This window comes from Heloderma suspectum, chromosome 7 (genome assembly GCF_057233095.1).
Source record: "Heloderma suspectum isolate Gila_16-S chromosome 7, 16-S_ref, whole genome shotgun sequence".
Classification (NCBI taxonomy): Eukaryota; Metazoa; Chordata; class Lepidosauria; order Squamata; family Helodermatidae; genus Heloderma; species Heloderma suspectum.
Genome location: NC_139464.1, coordinates 92840101 through 92859974, shown reverse-complemented (window position 1 = coordinate 92859974; position 19874 = coordinate 92840101). Strand labels below are relative to the sequence as shown.

Genomic DNA, 19874 nt, shown 5'->3' with positions numbered 1-19874 from the left:
GATGTCTTATATTTCCTTTCCTTTGGCAAAAGCCCCTTATCTTGTGGGTGGCAGTAGGGCTGGGGCTGGAAGCATTTATTTTAATCAAAACTGTCTTTTCACTGCTGACAGTTCTGTGCCTACATTGAAAAATAACACCCTGCATTCTTCTTTTTATCCGTAAGCCATGCTAGCACTTTATGTGCTACTTTGAGAGTAGGGCTTCATGTTAGACCTGCTTTTTGGCAGTAGTTCTTACACTGGCAGTACACCATAGTACAATTAATTGATTTCAGGGATACTGACATGACCCAGTCTTGCAATGGTTATTAACAGTAGTTGGTCCCATTATTATAGTATACTGGAGAGCATTCTGCCATCAGTGGGAAGGGAACAGGACTACCTAATACCACTAATGTTATACCTCCCTCAAGTATAAACAGACCTGAAGGTGGCTGAACTAGCTAGTGAGCAACTACAATTGAAGCTGGTTTGGAAAAAAGAAGCAGATACATATACCAAGCAATAATAATAATAATAATAATAATAATATCAAAATAATCTTAAAGATAAAAGGAACTGGATCCTTAAAAGAAAGTGTTTTATAAATGACTAGTCAATATGCAAGTGAAATTTGCTGGAAAAGGGTGAACTGTGGAAATTTAAATAAATAAATGTGGCATAGTCAACGGAGGGTCACTTAATTCAACTACTTAAAGATAAGGATTGCAAAGTAATACAACTCTGTTTTCAGTGTAGGGTTATTAAGGCTCTTTGCAAGCATAGCATTCAACTATGGTTGCAGAACACAAATCCTAGCTGAGAGCTACATCTGACAACTTAACATGACTAGTAGCATGTTTGCAAACCATGGTTGAGGAATACATCTGTACCACACAAATGATAGGTTAGGCAGTTTTTCCTAACCTCTCCACTTGAAGGTGAAAAGCACATTTTGCTAATGTATGAGTGTCATCCAGGTAGTAGGCCTTAATCTGGCAAACTAAATCATCATGTGCACACTGTGTGTGTGTGTGTGTATGTATAGTAAACATCACATGTAGAATAGAAACAGATCCAGAAGACAGCTTAAAACACATTTATTTATGCATGCATATAGGTCAGCCTTCCCCAACCTGGACCCCTTCAGGCATTTAGAACTACAACTCTCGTCAGCCACAGCCAACAAGCATGTCCAATGGTCAAGAATGCTGGGAGCTGTAGGACAGAACATCTGAGGCAACTAGGTTGGGGAAGGCTGGTATAGACCATTTTTCTGACAGTAACAAAATTAGTTACACATTTTGGATGAACTAATTTACTTGAGTAGAATGTTCAATTGTAGAATTATCAGATTACAGGAATAATAAGAAAGCAATACCATTACAACTGTATGTTAAATTCCAAACTTAGATTACCAAGGATAAAGTTTGTTACTAGTTGTCCTCCTCTAAACTTCACAACAGATCCCTGGTTTTCACTACAAGGCCCGCTGGCCAATGGTGGCTCGCAGAAGCGCCACTGGAGGTTCACTAAAGCTCAGGAGGTAAAGCAAAAGGAGCAGCGAATTGTGCATCTCCCCCTGCCAGGAGGACCAACTGCCACACTCCCTCCCTTTGTGGGAGGAGGGGTGTCCCTGGGGATCACCCATAGTACAGGGAATGTACAACCACTAAGGAAGGACCCTTCAGCATGTTTTGTTATTGTACTTATGTACACCACCCAAATATCTGCAAGGATGAAGCATGCTTTACATTGTTTTTAATAAATAAAGACAAAGTTTGCTAAAAAAAAAAAATCCATGCAACAGATCCTGGATAATTGTAGGTGGAGCATTGCATTACTTGAACTACTTTACTATACATCATATTTTTACAGCATCTCTTTTCATATTTAGTGGTAGTATATTGCATTTTAATTATTTTGTTTTTAATTATTTCTTTGATGCTTGCAACGGATTAAAAGTCTAGGAAGAGAAATTCCTCATTTCACCACGCACCAGATCATAAAAATAGTATTGGCTGTATTTGTGAACTTCTGTTACAAATTATTTAATCATTACTTTGTACCTACTAACAAAGCAATTAGGGAGTTACTGAATCTTCACTCAGATACAGTATACAAGCACAGTTAAGGTCACATTTATGGAAAGAGAATTCTGAAGGAGGTCCAAGGCAGGCCAGGTAACTTTTTTATTATTATTTGTAACTGGTTTGGCAAGTTTGAAAAATTAATTTTTTTAAAGTCACAAAAGCAATTTGTTTACAGAGCTAGAAAACTGTCATTTAGCACAATACAGGTGCTTCTAATTGGAGAACTGAATTAATTTTCTGCATCCCCAATGAGCTGCTATTTTATGAAATTGGCACACTTATTCATTCTGACTGCTAATTACTGAGGAGAAGTAAGATCATAAATGCTGTGTTCGACCTTTCAACAAGGGTCATTAAAAATTATAAGCTTTTCTTGGATTTCCAATATTCATGAGGTGCTCTGAGCCATATTCTTAAGATATATAACATTCAAAAACTACCAATATTGGCCACAACTCAATTAGTTAATTTACATGCCAGTAAGCAAGCTAAAGAGGTAGCCGAAGCTTCTCTTGACAATTTCTCTGCAGGAACTGCCATTCCTGAAGAGTCAAGCCACAGCTCCCCTGCACTTTTTTTTTTTTTTTAGCAGCTTGCCTCTTCTGGAGCAGTACCTTTAAAGACAGGTCTTTGCTGCATACATGGTTCCCTGGTTCACAAACAAAATATTTCTTTGGATTTAAGTTCTTTAGTTTTAATTCCTGTCAGATACCACCACATAGTAAAATTATCCCCAGACATAGAATATGTCCATCTTGCATAGGCCCCCTTCTCCTTTGAAATGAGTTCTTTTTTTAAAAAAACGTCATTAATTCAAACATATCATCTCCTACACTTTGACATGGTTCACACATCATGGCGGCAACTTGTGGGTTATTTAACCCATGATTTGCAGGGACGTGCACCACCTGTGAGATGTTTTGACTTTGCATAAACAACCTCCCATTTCCCCAATCAGAGCTTATCAGAATGACATGCGAACCTGGAATTATGGGTTGCTTAGGGGCTAAACATCCCAGGAGTTAACTGAACAACAAACTATGGGTTAATTGCTGGGTGTTTAGTCCCTAAGCAACCCATCTGGTCAAGGTTCGTACATCATGCTGACAACCTCCAATCGTGCCAACTGGAAGTTGTTTACAGAAAATTAACCCACAATTTGCTGCTGAAAGCTGCCATGATGTCTGAACAGCCCCTTGGTCTCTAGGTATGTATGCGAACACAAAGAGTTTGCTGTGTCCATGCAAAGGGATGTAATTATTGTTCAAAATAAATATTTGGCTCACTGAAGACAGCCCTTATGAAATACACAAGCATTATGCTTACATACAATTAAAGGAACAATATACAATCCTAGATTAGCAAAATACACATTTGTGTAACTTAGTTTAATAAACTAAATACATTTTAATTAAGAGAATATATTGTTACTGAGACACTAAAATGAACAGTACAGAAATATCTACCTATGGCATAAAACAAGGATCAAACTAATTTTAACAACTGAAAAAAGCTTTTGTTTGGACTAGTATTATAACAAATCTGATCAGCATGGTGCCAGAGTCCATTTTAACAGAGTTCTAGAGTGAATCCAGGTCTCCTTAATCTGCAAGTGCATTGACAGTAAAGTTGCTGGTTTTAATTCACTTAGGGAGCAATCCTATGGCTGCTAGTCAGTGGCTAGAAGGCCATAGGATACATCAGTTCCCAGGAACCGACCTCAGAGCCCATCCTCTGAGGTCGGTTCCCTGAGAACTGACCACCCCCCCGCGCGCTGCCTCACAGGCAGCTCGGAACGGCTCCGTGCTCCGTGTTTGGAAGAGGAGCGCAGAGCAGCGAAAACAGGGCATTCCTGGGGGCATTCCGGCGTGGGGAAGGCAGAAGTGCCGGTATGACACATCCAATGTGTCATCCAGCAGCAGCTTCCCCCACTCCACTTTCCTGCAGCTAGACAGCGGAAATTGGCTGACTACCCACAACTGCAGGGCGGCTGAAGTGCGGAGGGGATGATCCCCTCCACGCTTCTCCTGCCCTGCATTGGATAGGCGGTCACCTCTGAGTTCAGAGGCGGCCGCCTATCCCAGTAGGATTGCTCCCTTAAAATTTCAGAGGCTAGCTTATGTTAGTCTGAACAAATGCTTCAAAGGACTTTTTAGACTATGCACTTCCTTTTCCAGCTGTGAATAAAGATTCTTTCCCTCTACTAATTCAAGTCAATCATTCTTTGCCTCTCAAAATTCATCTTTCAAGTTCCCAGTGATCCAAAAGCTCCTTTTAAGAACACACATTCCTTTCTAGAGCTTAAAAAGACAGAGAATACCTTCTTCTCAGAACACTACTCATATTTATTGACTACTGTTTTAAACCATGAACTTCAAGTTAGATATAAAATCTAGTGGTAAGTGACCAACAATATTGTTGGGAACTATATATGAGGGACCTCTAAAGTGACAGCATACGTTACAGCTCTAAATATTTCAACCTTCTGAAGGGAACTCTCTGATGATCTGTTCCAAGTGGTCCAGAGCCTGGTCGGTCCTGTGGCTCCGGAACCACTGGAGCATTCTAAGGCCTCCTGTGAGGCCTTGGCAAGGCACTTTGCAGATAAAATTGATCAGATTAGGTGTGTTACTCTGCACACTGTGGATACAGTTAGTGACCAAGAGGCGGCCTGTGGCAAACCGGTTTTGTGGGATCGGTTCCAGCTTCTTCCTCCTGATGAAGTGGACAAGGTGCTTTCATCAGTACGGCCGACCACCTGCTTACTTGATCCTTGCCCATCTTGGCTCATTATGAGCTGCAGAGAGAGACTGGGTGAGGGGATCAAGGCGGTGGTGAACGCCTCCCTTGAGGAGGGAGTGATGCCATCAGCCTTCAAGGAGGCAGTGATAAGACCGCTCTTAAAGAAGCCCTCCTTGGATCCTCAAGTTCTGAACAACTTTCGCCCAGTCTCAAATCTGCCATTTTTGGGCAAGGTGATTGAGCGGGTGGTGGCGGTGCAGTTGAAGTCACACTTGGAAGAAACTGATTATCTAGACCCATTTCAGTCGGGCTTCAGGCCTGGGCATGGGACAGAAACGGCCTTGGTCACCTTGGTAGATGATAGGAGGAGGGCTCTGGATAGGGGTGAATGCTCCTTCCTTGTTCTCCTCGACCTCTCAGCGGCTTTCGATACCGTTGACCACGGTATCCTCCTGGACCGCCTGGAGGGGTTGGGCATTGGGGACACCGTATTGCGGTGGTTCCGGTCCTTCCTCTCCGGCAGGTACCAGAGGGTAGCACTGGGAGAGGAGGTTTCGGACCCATGGCCACTTACTTGTGGGGTGCCACAGGGTTCCATCCTCTCCCCGATGCTATTTAACATCTATGTGAAGCCGCTGGGGGCTATCATCAGGAGGTTTGGGGTGCAGTGTCATCAATATTGGGATGACACGCAGCTCTACCTCTCGTTTAAATCTTCACCAAGGTTGGCCGTAGAATCCCTGTCCAAATGTCTGGAGACGGTGAGTGGCTGGATGGGGAGGAATAGGCTGAAGCTGAACCCTGACAAGACCGAGGTACTTTTGGTGGGAGACAAGAGGAGGCTGGGGGATGTTGACCTGGTGTTGAATGGGGTACGGCTACCCTTGAAAGACCAGGTCCGCAGCCTGGGGGTCATTTTGGACTCCCAGCTGTCCATGGAGGCTCAGGTGTCAGCTGTGAGCCAGACAGCGCTGTATCAACTCCATCTGATACGGCGGCCGCGCCCCTTCCTTCCCGACCATCTGCTCCCATCGGTAGTACATGCCCTGGTCTCGTCTTGTTTAGACTACTGTAATGCGCTCTATGTGGGGTTACCCTTGAAGACGGTTCGGAAACTGCAGCTGGTACAGAACGTGGCGGCTCGCCTGATTAAAGGCAGCCGCCGGCGAGATCACATCACTCCAGTGCTGAAGGAGTTGCACTGGTTACCACTTGTTTTCCGGGCCAAATTCAAGGTGTTGGTTTTGACCTTTAAAACCCTATATGGTTCTGGCCCAGCCTATCTTAAGGAGCGCCTCCAGCAGCACCAGACAGACCGCTTAACAAGATCAGCCTCGGATGGCCTTCTGTCTGTCCCATCAGCCAGGACAGCTAGACTGGTGGGGATGAGGGAGAGGGCCTTTTCTGTGGTGGCCCCCACTCTGTGGAACTCCCTCCCTAGGGAACTCCATCATGCCCCCTCTTTAATGAACTTCTGTCGTGCATTAAAAACGCTGTTGTTCAGGCAGGCATTTGGGGTGGGTTAGGGTATTTTAGAAAATGTTTTTATTGTAGAATTTTATTGTTTTAAACTGTTTTTATTGTATGTTGTACATCGCCCAGAGTGGCTGGGTGACCAGCCAGATGGGCGATTAGTAAATTTAATAATCATCATCATCATCATCATCATCATAATGATCTAAGAGCACATTATGTAAGACAACATGGTTATAAAATAAGGCTACAATCCTATACCCACTTACCTCAGACTAAGCTCCCTTACACTCCGCTGGACTTACTTCTAAGTAGACATACATAGAACATAAGAAGAGCTGTGCTGAATCAGAGCAGTGGCCCACCCAGTTCTGCATTCTGCTTCCACAGGGGCCAAACAGATGCCTACAGGCAATGCACAAGCAGTACATGAGCACAATAGCACCATCCTGGTCATGCTTTCCAGCAACGGCTGTACAGGGGCACATTGCCTCTGATACTGGAAATATTATACAGACTAGTAGACACTGATAGCCTTATTCTCTATGAATTTTTCTAATCCCCTTTTAAAGCCATCCAAGCTGGTAGCCATCACTACATTTTGTGGTAGTGCTGTGTGGAGTACTTCATTTTATCTGTCCTGAAGCTTCTGTCATTTAGTTGCATGGAATGACTCCAGGTTCCAGTATTATGAGGGCGGAAGAAGAACCCCTTTTCTCTACACCCTTGGTTTTCACTGCAAGGCCTGCAGGCCATAAGTAGCTCGCCGAAGCTCCACTGGCAAGTCTCTAAAGCTCAGGTGGCAGAGCAAAAGGAGTGGCGACAGGAGGACTGGCCACCGCACTCCCTCCCTTTGTGGAGGAGGGATATCCCTGGAGATCACCTACAGTACAGGCGATCTGCAGGGACACCCTTCCTCCTACAACATCTAAGGAAGGACCCCTCAGAGCCAGGCATTTCAGCATGCAAACACTCTGAAGAGCCACTCTTCAGAAAGGGTGGGAGCAGCAATGCTGTAGGGAGGGAGGCAGACTGGGTGGGCGGGCATGGCAGAAGGGAGGCAGACATGAGACAGATGTGGCTGGTGGGTGTGGAAGAAGGGAGACAGATGCTGCAGGCAGGGTAGGAAGGGTGGCTCTCACACTGATTTTTTTTTTTGCCAAAGCGGCTCTGACTTGAAAAATAGTAAAGACCACTGCTCTACACGATGCATTATTTCATACACCTTTATCATATCATGCCTTTCTCACCTTTTTGCTAAACTAAAAAGCCCTTAAAGTTGTCGCTTTTCATCAGAGGGAAGTTGCCCCAGCCTCTGGATCATTTTGATTGTCCTTTTCTGCACTTTTTCTAGCTCTGTGAGGATTTTATTAGATCCCTGTAAAAATAAAGACTAACAATAATAAACTATATTCATTCCTGGCATAGGGACACAAGCAAAATTAGTTATATCTACATTTTTTAAAATCTCAACTACTATGTAAAAAAAACAGATGTTCTTACTGCTGAACAAGTAAGAAAACTTTATTTTGGATGACACTAATATGTGGCTGGTTTAAATATAAAACATAAGGCCTTGCTATACAGAAATCAGATGGCTAGATAGCATCACCGATGCAATGAATATGAACTTGAGCACACTCCGGGAGAGAGCAGCGCAGGACAGGAAGGCCTGGCGTGCTATGGTCCATGGGGTCACGAAGAGTCAGACACGATTTAACGACTGAACAACAATACAGAAATCACCCTTCTTCAGTACTGTTCATTAAAAGGATATAATGGTAGTAGATAAAAGTCATGCAAATTTTTTTAAAGCAAGGAATATTTAGAAGATTAGCACAACGTAGCATAAACAGTTATTTTTCAACTAATGAGCCTTAGAGGCACAGACCCACTTTGTCCCATCCCAGAATCTCTTCTGGAGACAAGAATTGGAAATGGAGAACAATAAATAGCATTTCTCAATAAACTGGGCAGTAATCATTCAAGAGCCCACCAGTTTATCAATAGCCAATATGATTTTGCATTACAAGATGGACTGGAATTGCACTTATACATGGCTGTAATACAGCCCTTTTCAAAATACTGTATAGCCCTTCTAATTTGCTATACAGTATTCTCCAGTTTGTTCCACTTGGAGAGAAGCAAATATATTTATTTCAATCAAGCATTCCCTTGTGATGCGTAAATATTATATAGGGATAAGTTGAAATGTCTCATTGATTAAGGAATTAAGAGACTGAACCTGTCACATACTGGAAGTGAAAATTGCTCTTAGTAGTCAGTGACCAAAACATAAGGCAAGAGCTTGGCAAGATCATAGCTGCCTGCCCAGTATCAACTCAGTATCTGTCAATTTGAAGATGTATATGTTGTATGTGATCCATCCCCAATAAACTTGAGAGATATTTCTACCCAGGATTCAAAAAAATGCACGTGTTTTTTTAAAAAATGTATATATTAAGTTTTTCTCAATACCTAGTTTAATCTCTCCCTATATAAAAGGAAGTGTTTGTATGTCTTCGATGAACTCGAAAACCGCCTATCCGATTGTTATGAAACTTTCAGGATTTGTTCTACCTCTATCTGGGATGGTTATAGGCATAGTGAAAATTCCGCCTGCCCTCTTGAAAAAAATGGTGGCCACTCAAAATTTTAAAAAATTTACTGCTTCAATACCATTTGATCGATATCAACCAAACTTCGCATCATGATTCAGTATTGCAGCAAGTAACCATACATTTTGACCATGTGATTATCTATAATCATAGAAAAGGATGTGTCTCTGTCTGTCTGCTAAGGGGACCCTAGGAATGTGCACTTCAGGGTTATTTTGTTTTTAAAACACATTAATTTAAATTAATTTAAGTGTGTCCATGTGATTGAAGTCTTCACTAACTAGCACATAGCTTTGCACTCCATACAGTTTAAGACAGCAGCAGATTAGTAGGTCGAGGGACACTGTTATATGCCAGACCATCCCCCTGCTGTGGGGCAGCCCCCCTCAGGGACAGACCCCTCCCTCAGGAGACACCATGGCAGGGCTGTGCCTAGAGGTGTCAACTGGTGTGGCTTCACTTGATGGGGCGGGCACAATGTGTCCCACTCAGACAGCTGTGTCAGTTTGTGTGAAGGCTTCAGTATATCAATGTAAGGGCTATTCCTCCCATGTGAAGCCGGGTCCGTTTGCTAGTACAAAATAATCTGGACATATACAGTATAGCTGAACCAAACTGAATCAAAAGCTCTACCAGCTACTAACAGTCACGGGCATTTCATTTTTGTTTATTACTTGGTTTTGAGGGGAGAATGGGGCTGTGCCAAGGCAGAGTGAAGCAGAAAAGAGCAACATGAGGAAAAAAGAAAAGAAAATACAAAATAATTCAGAGTATAGGTGCCTATATTTCCACATGTAATCTCACAAACTGTCATGGGTTCTGGTGTTAGAAAGACTCTGTACGGGTCTTTCTAGACAGACCTTTCTAGACATACATGCAAAATGTATACAGTGCAACAAACAATGCAAGACCAGTTAGTAAGAATGAAACAATAGCGTAACATTACTGTATGTAGTTGTAAATTAGCATGATTTAGTGGTCAGATTTGCACAACTGTTTAGGAAATATAGGAATTAGCATAAATGGAAAAGTTTAACTCCGTTATTTAAATCACCCTCTTTTCTTGCCGATTTAAACTGTTGTTTTAAATTTCCTTGACTTGTCAGGAGTGGGTAACTTCATGGTCCCTGGAGGCCAATTTCACACACACACTCGAGCCCCTAGGGCCATACCCGTGCTGCTGCGCACCACTGAATTTTGGAGGCGGCAAGGGCAAAACAGTTGATGGCCACCACCGACTGCTTCACTGCTGCTGCCGCTGCTGCTGCCGCTCCAGCAACAAGCACCCTTGATTTATACCCATCTATCCTGTTTCCTGTTTCTACAACAAGCATATCAGGTGGGGCAGAGAGAAAGCCTACTATGCCGTTTCAAAGACTATTACAATAAATTGTAGTAGTCTTACTTTACAATACTGAAGATTACAGATACCCATCAGGACAGATAACACATGCAGAAATTAGGAAATAGATGGGGGAGAAATGGGACTTGGTGGACTTGGCAACTCTTGGTACATGGCTGGGTTCTTCCAGACAGAGAGGTAAAGCTGAAATGTATGGCCCAGCTACGTCACATTGTGCCACATGCTAGTCTTGTTGCACGCGCAAAAGAATTCTTTACTGAGCAACTTTCCCCCCAATAAGTTAGCCTGAAAAAGAGAACAGCCAAGCAATATTGTTCAGGAATCTGATCAAAGCTTGTGAGTCCATACCGTCACCCAGAATTGAAGCTAAGTACAGAGCAGGGAACTGGGCATGCAGAAATGCTTGCCACGCACACTCCCCCCTCAGTAGATACTGATGAAAGTGAACTCGGTGCCCTATCCTTAACTGAGCCAGGACAGCTTGGGATCTTTCAGAGATGCATGGCTATCCTACATGTTTAAATTTTATGTGCTGGTGGAAGAACAGTGAATGTGCTGTACAAGATATTCTTACGCAAAATATTAAAGGTAAAACAGACCCAGGATTTGGGCATAAAAACAAAAGCTCCCAGTAAGTATCAAAAGCTTTATTACACATAACAGGCACTGCTGAAACTGCTCCCTGAGCATAATGGAACATATGAAATCAATACTATTTCTAATGAGATTTGGACATGACTTCAAGGACAATATGGTTACTTTACTACCAGTATGTCCAGGATGGGGAAAAGATGTAATCACAGAACTAATAGTACTGAACAGAAATGAGAGAAAATGAATAATCATTCAAAAAAAAAAAAAAATCGAAAGGAGCATCTTCATATGTTATGAGCACAGCAGCAACATTGACCTTCTTCAGATGGGCCTGAAACTTCAAAGGACTTGAAAATTTGGCTTCATCCATTATAGCCATTTTGGAACAGTTAGCTGCTCCAATGAAGGAGTAAGTGGATCAATGCATTTTCCCAGCAGATGCAGTAAACTACATCCAACACTAACCAGAAAGAAAAATGGGCATAATTTCAGATTTCCTCAGGCTGCAATATGCATCTGCACACTCACAGTATCACAGACCTAGCACAGAAATACTTTTGTCTACTTGGCCACCATTTAGCAGCAGCTGGGGAGGACTACAAAAACCACAGCTAAAAAAGAAAAAGAAAAACTGGAAATGGAAGAGACTACTATGATGAAGTGGTTCTTGCCCCCTTTTCATTTTGTAATACAAGATTACTGTTCTCAGAAATATGTGCGTGCGCACGTGTGTGTGCGCGCATGCGTGTGTGTGTGTGTGGGAGAGAGAGAGAGAGCGCACGAAGGTGCGGGTTGGTTTAGAATTTACTGAAAGAATCAAGAGACCCAGAGAAATCATAGTGGGAGTAGCTAAAAGAATTTGGATTCCTCTCCATATTAACAAGGACTGCCAATTTCAGGATCCTGATAACCTTTAAAGTAATTTATGAAGTATCTTGGATGGTGAACATTGTTTTGTCCATCTAACTGTTTTAAAACTCTTGCTGTTTTTTTAAGCCTGCCAGTAATTTCTAGTGGTACAGTCATCCATTGTCTGTGGTGGTTTGACCTTAACTCTTCCGCTGTATACGATTCCAGGCCAGGCCACCTTGTCAAGCAGGAGCAGCTCAGGATTTCATTGCTTCCATACAAACCATGGGCCTGTCTCAGCTAATATCTAGGCCAAAACATGCCGCTCAGCACAGAAAGATCAGGGATCTGAGGGGTGGGGGCTGAGCACATGCGGATGGGGCCAATATGTGTGGCCCCATCCATGTCCTTGGTTTTAGTCTTCATGCATTCTGTAGAACATGTAAAGTAGGCTGCTATTAAAATGGTATTCTGTAGCCAACGTAGGAGAGATGGCAAAAGGGCAAAACACAACAGCAGAATGGTTCATTAATGCACATGTCGTATTTGCAAAGGGGTTCTGCTAATCTTCTCTGTATAATTTCACTTTCAGTATAGATTCTACTAAAGGAATCAGTTTCAAACAGGAATAGAAGGGATGGAGTTACAAGGATTTATCATGGTTAAATGGAGAAGAACATCATTTGTTATTTAGCCATCCCATCTCAGAACTGTAAAATGGAAATGGCTATTTCAAAATGTGCACCAAAATACTGTAACAGGTTCTTGGAGCACATGAACATCAAGCAACCACCCAACTAGTGTGCAGAATGATGGAGGTGTAATTGAAACTAGGAACTACTGTTATTATTTCTGTTATGCATATATACGTTAAAAAGCCTCAACAGATGTTTAACATGAATGCCTCATACCCTAAGAGGTAAGCACGAAAAAAGAGGAGCTTTGTGACAACATGTGACACTATCCAGAAAGATACGTCCAATTCTCACCAGGAGTGCTAGTGGCATCCCAGTGCTCCTCTGCAACCCAACTCACAATTGTCTGTATGTCTACTCAGACAGAAGTCCTACTGAGTTCAATGAGGCTTACTCTCAGATAAGTGTGTGCAGGATTTCATTGTAAGAATATGAAACCCTGGTCCAAGTTGCTGGCTTGTGCATTTTGCACCAGTGTCCCGAATGCATTGGACAGGTTTTTACGGGCAATTTAAAAGATTCAAATAATCAACATGTGTTGTACAGATTCCTGCTCTGAATCTTTTGCAGAAATAATAAAGGCCTCAGAGAGAGGAATCTGAAGATGCCTGCCTTAAGGGAAGCTTTAATTTTAGAATCATTTTTTCATCAACTGCTAAACCAGCTGTAAACTAATCATTTTTAATTAGTAGTCAAGTGTGACAGATACTGATAATTAAAAGTATGAGTGAGAAGGAAACCAAGTAGCAAGAAATTTACTGCATTAACTTGTGTGCCAAGCTATACAAAACCACTGTTAGGGTGCAATCCTATTGAGATAGACGTCACCTCGAACTTCCTCTGAAGTCGGAGGCAACCACCTACCCAATGCAAGGCAGCTGAAGCATGGAGGAGAATATTCCTTCCGTGCTCTGGCTGCCCTGCAGTTTGCCTTAGATGGCCGATTTCGAGCGCTGAAGTGTGGCTTCAGGGATGGGGCAGGAACGGAGCTGGAGACTGCATAGGAAGCAGTCTAAAACAGCTTCTACAGTCTCTTCCCCCTCCCCACCCCTGGGAACGCCCTCTTTTCACCCTGTCTGTGCTCCATGTTACAAGCACGGACAGGCACAGAGGGGCTGCTGCTGCGGTTCTCTCCATCCTGGCTATGAGGGGGAGGGGCAGGGAGCACGGTTTCCAGGCTACGAGCTCATAGCACTGTCTATGAGCTTGGAGCTGGGAAACCGAAAAATCTTATCTCCCCCAGATGCTGTATAGGGGACATAGGACTGCTCTCTCCATCTCCTTCTCCAAGTTAAGGGTGCAAAATATATATTTTGTCTCTTCCTAAATGTAACTCATAACTTTAGTTTTCCTACATGCCCAGAGGAGCTTACTGTACATGTTTTGTATATCTCCTGGTAGAAATGATTGTGCTTACATATCCACCCATGCACTGTACACAATTATGAAAGCAGCATAAGTTTAAACAGTGTGTCTTCACAAATAAGCTGCATTTTATGAAGCTTCAGGCTAAAATGTCTGGAAGGGAACATGTGTCCAATTCAGGAACTATGAAGAACAGTCGTGTGTTTACTGAAGCTGTTAATTGAGATGATGCTAGTTTGTTCTGAGAAAACTTTCATCCTATTTTCTATGGTTGAGCAGAAATTAGCTAATTAGTGCAACAGAAACCAACACTTTAGATAGATTTGTTTATCATACCAAAACACCATGTTCACTGAATATGTCTGAATGATTTGAGCAGAAATGACTGGAAGGCCCAATGGGCCTAGTTCCCTCTTTCCACACAAAAATGTTCCTTCTAAGATTACAGTCAGGGCAGAACTAGATGTTCTGTCTGATGCAAGGCTGCCTCCAACATGGTAGCCCCATGTCTAGTTCTTCCCCTCTCTGTGTAATATTTGGCACACTTACCACCGTTGTGATATCTTGTTGTACATTTCTATGCACCCACTAGTGGCAGCCAATGATGTGAAGCAGGGTCAGGCAAACGCACTTACCCATCTTGTGAATGATGCCAAACATTAGGAGGCAGAGAAGGGTGAATTCAACAATTCATTTCAGCAGCAGTCTTGGATCAGTAGTGTCTAGTGCCTATGTCAGAATCACGAACCAATACAGGAGGAGCACTGGGAAAGCGTAGCAACTAGTTTGACCAAGGATGATGGCCATGCTTGCAGGTAGCCCACACCTAGTTAACTCTGGTAAGCAAGTAGTGCCACAAGGAAACCAAATAGGCAAGCATTTGTTTCTCCATCAGGACATTAACGAGCCACAAATGATTGGTACAGGTACATACTAGTCAAAAGGGCTAGCTTTCACCAACTTATTTACGTGGACTAATGTAACCTTACAAGACATATGAAAAATGTATTGACAGTTTTTCTTTAATCATCTTGGCTCAAGTAGAGAGGAAACACATAATGTAACATTTTGAAAGGTTTATAACAGCAACAACAACAACAGCAACAATGGCAGCAGCAGCAGCAACAACAACAACAACAACGATGTTCCTGATTTACCATCTCTACCTAGTAATTGCCCAGGTGCATACATTTTTAAATGCCCATTAATGAAAAGTACAGATTTGTCACATTAAATCTTAACAGCTTTTGGGGAGACATTAAACTTCATAATCAAAACCTGCTTTGAATTTTCATTAGGAATCACTGATCCAACAGACTAACAACTGTAAATTGGATCTAAAAATAAAATTAAGAACAGAGGCATTAAAAACACAATTTAATGTGTTGATGAGGCAGCAGCAGTTCAAATGTAATGAGCTAAAACATACCAAACGCAAATTCATAAAAAAGTGTTGAACTACTGACTGTCATGGAAGCAAAAGTATAGGAACTCTTTTTTTGTAATTCTTCTACAATTTTGAAAAACAGAGCCTTGGTGCTTTGTAGATCTTCGGACATTTATTGCACTGGTAATTTCAGGCCCTAGTAAAACCAAAACTAGTTGTGACCAAGTTACATTGAAAGCAAGTTACACCTAACTTAGGTTCCCTTGTTTTCAATGGGACTTAGGGCGCAATCCTATGGCTACTAGACAGTGGCTGGACCGACCATAGGATTATTCAGTTTTCAGGAACCGACCTCAGAGCCTGCAGTCTGAGGTCGGTTCCCAGAAAACCGCCTCTTGCCCCTCCCCTGCTGCCTAGTAGACAGTGCAGATCATCCCCGGCTCTGTGCTCATAAGACCGGTGTAGAGTGGGAGGAAAGGGGGAGTTCCCAAGGGTGGGGAGGGGATCTCGGAGGGGCCAACACGATGCTTCCTATGCGTAATCCAGCTGCCCTCCTACTGCTCCAAAGCGCTGTGGCTAGACAGCCAACGAAATCGGCCATCTACCACAAATGCAGGGTGGCTGGAGCGCAGAGAAGATCCTCTCCATGTTCCGCCTGCCCTGCACTGGATAAGCGGTTGCCTCTGAGTTCAGAGGCAGCCTCCTATCCCCATAGGATTGCACCCTTAGTCTATACTAACAATCAAAGCTCTTAACTGCTTGGGGCCAGGTTATCTGAAGGATCACCTCCTCCCATATATACCTGCCCAGACCTTAAGATCATCCTCAGCAACCCTTCTCTGTGAGCCCCTGCCAAAGGAAGGGAGGCGGGTGGTGTCAAGGGCTCCTTGGAGGCCTCTCTCAATCTAATCTAGTAGCCAAGTCCAGACACAGACAAAGGAATTCCTTTCAAAGCTTTATTCTTCTTTTACAACTTAACAACTATGCTGATTGCAACTAGATCTGAGCAGCACAGTACCTATGCCCTACATTGGAACAGTTGGTCCCCATTTGAAAGGGAATTACTGGCAGACCCCTGAACTTAAGGACTAGGGAGAGTCCCTCCCCTTTTCCCTTGGATCCTCTGGGCGCAGCCATTGTTTGCGCGCCAACCTGGCATTATGCTTCCTTTCCGCACCCTCCATCTGGCGCCGCTCTCTGCATCTGCGTCGCGCATCCACCAAGTCTGCTATCTGTGCCTGGTCACTCCCTGGACTGCTAACTAAACTAGGAATGCTGGTGGGAGGAATCTCCGTCAGCTGTTAGTCCTGGGAAAGAGGAGCGCGCTCCTCTCCCAGGAGCGACTGCTCTTCCTCAGAATCAGAACTACTCTGGGATTTTATGGGCTCAGTGTCCATCCTGACAGGTGGCTACTAGGAGAAGGGCTTTTTCTGCTGTGGCACCCCGGCTGTGGAATGAGCTCCCTAGTGAGGTTTGCCTGGCACCTACACCATATTCTTTCCGGCACCAAGTGAAGACCTTTTTATTTTCCCAGGTGTTTTAGCATTTTAGCTTTCTAGACTTTTATCTTTGCTGTTTTAAATCTGTATTTTAAATCCCTGCATTGCTGCTAGGTTTTATTCTGGTTTTATTCTGGTTGTATTGTTATACTGTGGCTTTAATGTTTTATATATTTTATTGTGTGCTCTTTGGTTTTAATTTTTGTGAACCACCCAGAGAGCTTCGGCTATTGGGCGGTATAGAAATGAATAAATAAATAAATAAATAAATAAATACTAATGCCCAAATTAAGCCAAAATTAATTGTGAGTACTATGGGTATGAACATTTCCAAGGTATGAAAAGATGACTCATTTATTGACATTTCTAGGCAACCTCATTCCAAGAGACTTGCATCTATAAATAATTCCCTTCAGTTTAAGTGTTTCCTGTGGTCAAGTCCTATAGCACATCTTTCAACTCCCAGTTCCTAGGCAGAGAATTGCTCAGGTGCTGACTCAAATACAGTGTTGACTCAAATAAATTAACTTTCTGCAAGGAATGAACACCTCATTGATCCAGGAATGCCTTCCCTTGTTTGCAGAATGAACAGTAGAGTCCATTACCACAATGCAAGAATTAATTTTGATTGCATTTCATTAGAAGACTTTTCCAGACCCAGGTCTGCTTGAACAGTAAGGCAAAATGGTAAGACATCTATCGTATACTTCTGCAAATGTAATATGGTAGAGGGGACAATCTGAAAGCTATTGTTATTATGTAGCAATTAGGCCCACAGCAGGGATAAGAAAGAGTTCCTAGTACTCTGTAAGTTTCTAAAAGCAATCCCATGCCTTTAAACTAAAATGTAACAAAATGCTCATCTGCTCTTCATTCAATCATATAATTTCACCCTAGAATGCAATTAGTAAACCCCCCCACCAACATCCTCCCTTTAAAAACAGTAATTAACACAAGCATCACTAGCAATATGGGGATACAAACCGAAAACAAACCAGATCTCCTGAAAAAAGGTAGAAACATTATGCTTTAAAAAACAGCTGCCACCCACTACCTGAAGTGGTTCAGCTGTAGAGTTCAAGTAGCATAAATTGGCCACATCCTCTGAGTTTCACACCCTCTAATCATGACAGCACTGGAGATTTTTCAGGGGACTGCGATCTACATAAATTCCTTCTCAGCAGCGAACAAGCATGCATGCATACACACGCACACTCTCTTTATAGTACGCAGAGTTTTTAAAAGCAACTATAACCAGAACTCCATATATTATTATTGTTGTTGTTTATTCGGTCAGTCACTTCCGACTCTTCGTGACTTCATGGACCAGCCCACGCCAGAGCTTCCTGTCGGCCGTCGCCACCCCCAGCTTCCCAAGGTCGAGTCCCTCACCTCCAGAATATCATCCATCCATCTTGCCCTTGGTCGGCCCCTCTTCCTTTTGCCTTCCACTTGCCCTAGCATCAGCATCTTCTCCAGGGTATCCTGTCTTCTCATTAGGTGGCCAAAGTACTTCAGTTTTGCCTTTCATATCATTCCCTCAAGTGAGCAGTCTGGCTTTATTTCCTGGAGTATGGACTGGTTTGATCTTCTTGCGGTCCAAGGCACTCTCAGAATTTTCCTCCAGAACCACAGTTCAAAAGCATCTATCTTCTGTCGCTCAGCTTTCCTTATGGTCCAGCTCTTGCAGCCATAGGTTACTACGGGGAATACCATTGCTTGAACTATGCGGACCTTTGTTGTCAGTGTGATGTCTCTGATCTTCACTATCTTATCAAGATTTGTCATTGCTCTCCTCCCAAGAAGTAAATGTCTTCTGATTTCCTGGCTGCAGTCAGCATCTGCAGTAATCTCTGAGCCTAGAAAGACAAAGTCTGTCACTGCCTCCACGTTTTCTCCCTCTATTTGCCAGTTATCAATCAAGCTGGTTGCCATAATCTTGGTTTTTTTGAGGTTTACCTGCAACCCAGCTTTTGCACTTTCTTCTTTCACCTTCGTCATAAGGTTCCTCAGCTCCTCCTCGCTTTCAGCCGTCAAAGTGGTATCATCTGCATATCTGAGATTGTTAATGTTTCTTCCAGTGATTTTGACATCAGCCTTGGCTTCATCAAGCCCAGCACGTCGCATGATGTGTTCTGTGTACAGGTTGAATTGGTAGGGTGAGAGTAGGGATGGCAGAGAATTTCTCCCCGAAACTTCGGGGGGCCGAGCGCCAACGTGTTCGGCCCCCCGAACAAGTTTCGGGGAGAAATCCTCCGCACCCCCCCCGCCCCCTGCACCCCCCCCCCGGGATGGGACTTACCTTCGCCGAATGTCCCTCCCGGCGGCGGGTCCGGCCGGCGGTTCGTCGGGTGTTCGTGCGGGGTGGGAGCGGCAGCCGGTCTTTCGACCGGCTGCCGCCGCCGCCATTCCAATGAAAGAAAAAAAAACAAAACGCCCCCTGATAGGCTACGTGACGATTAACGTAGCCTATCACGGCTAGATTTGCAAAGTCAGCCGTGATAGGCTACGTCAATCGTCACGTAGCCTATCACGGGTGACTTAAAAAAAAAACAAAAACGCGTACGGATAACGGCGGCCCCCATAGGGAGCCGCCATTCCCATTCCTTATTTGGTCGCTGTAGTCTACGTAAATCTTTACGTAGACTACAGCGACCAAATAAGGAACGCGAATGGCGGCTCCCTATGGGGGCCGCCATTAGCGTACGCGCTTTTTTTTTTTAAGTCACCTGTGATAGGCTACGTGACGATTGACGTAGCCTATCATGGCTGACTTTGCAAATCTAGCCGTGATAGGCTACGTTAATCGTCACGTAGCCTATCAGGGGGCGTTTTGTTTTTGTTTTTTAAACTTTCGAGTTTGCGGAAGCCTCCCCCCCGGCTTGAACTTCGCGGGGGGAGCAGCGAAGCGCCTCCCCCCCACAGCGAACAAGCTTCGAGGACAGGTAAGGGACTTTCGTCCACCCCTAGGTGAGAGTATACAACCCTGCCGTACTCCTTTCCCAATCTTAAACCAGTCCGTTGTTCCATGGTCTGTTCTTACCGTTGCTACTTGGTCGTTACACAGATTCCTCAGGAGGCAGACAAGATGACTTGGTACCCTACCACCAAGAATTTGCCACAATTTGTTATGATCCACACAGTCAAAGGCTTTAGAATAGTCAATAAAACAGAAACAGATGTTTTTCTGAAACTCCCTGGCTTTCTCCATTATCCA

The 19874-nt window shown here is 43.5% G+C and overlaps 1 protein-coding gene and 1 non-coding gene across 3 annotated transcripts in view; both read right to left on the bottom strand.

The window, feature by feature from the left end:
- The window catches only part of PLXNB2 (plexin B2), a 445494-nt gene that overhangs the window by 331073 nt on the left and 94547 nt on the right, over positions 1–19874 (bottom strand). The gene's annotated exons all lie outside the window — the stretch shown is intronic.
- LOC146340066 (U6 spliceosomal RNA) lies at positions 12221–12324 on the bottom strand. Its single transcript, XR_014784588.1, has one exon. It is a non-coding gene; the product is annotated as a U6 spliceosomal RNA (small nuclear RNA).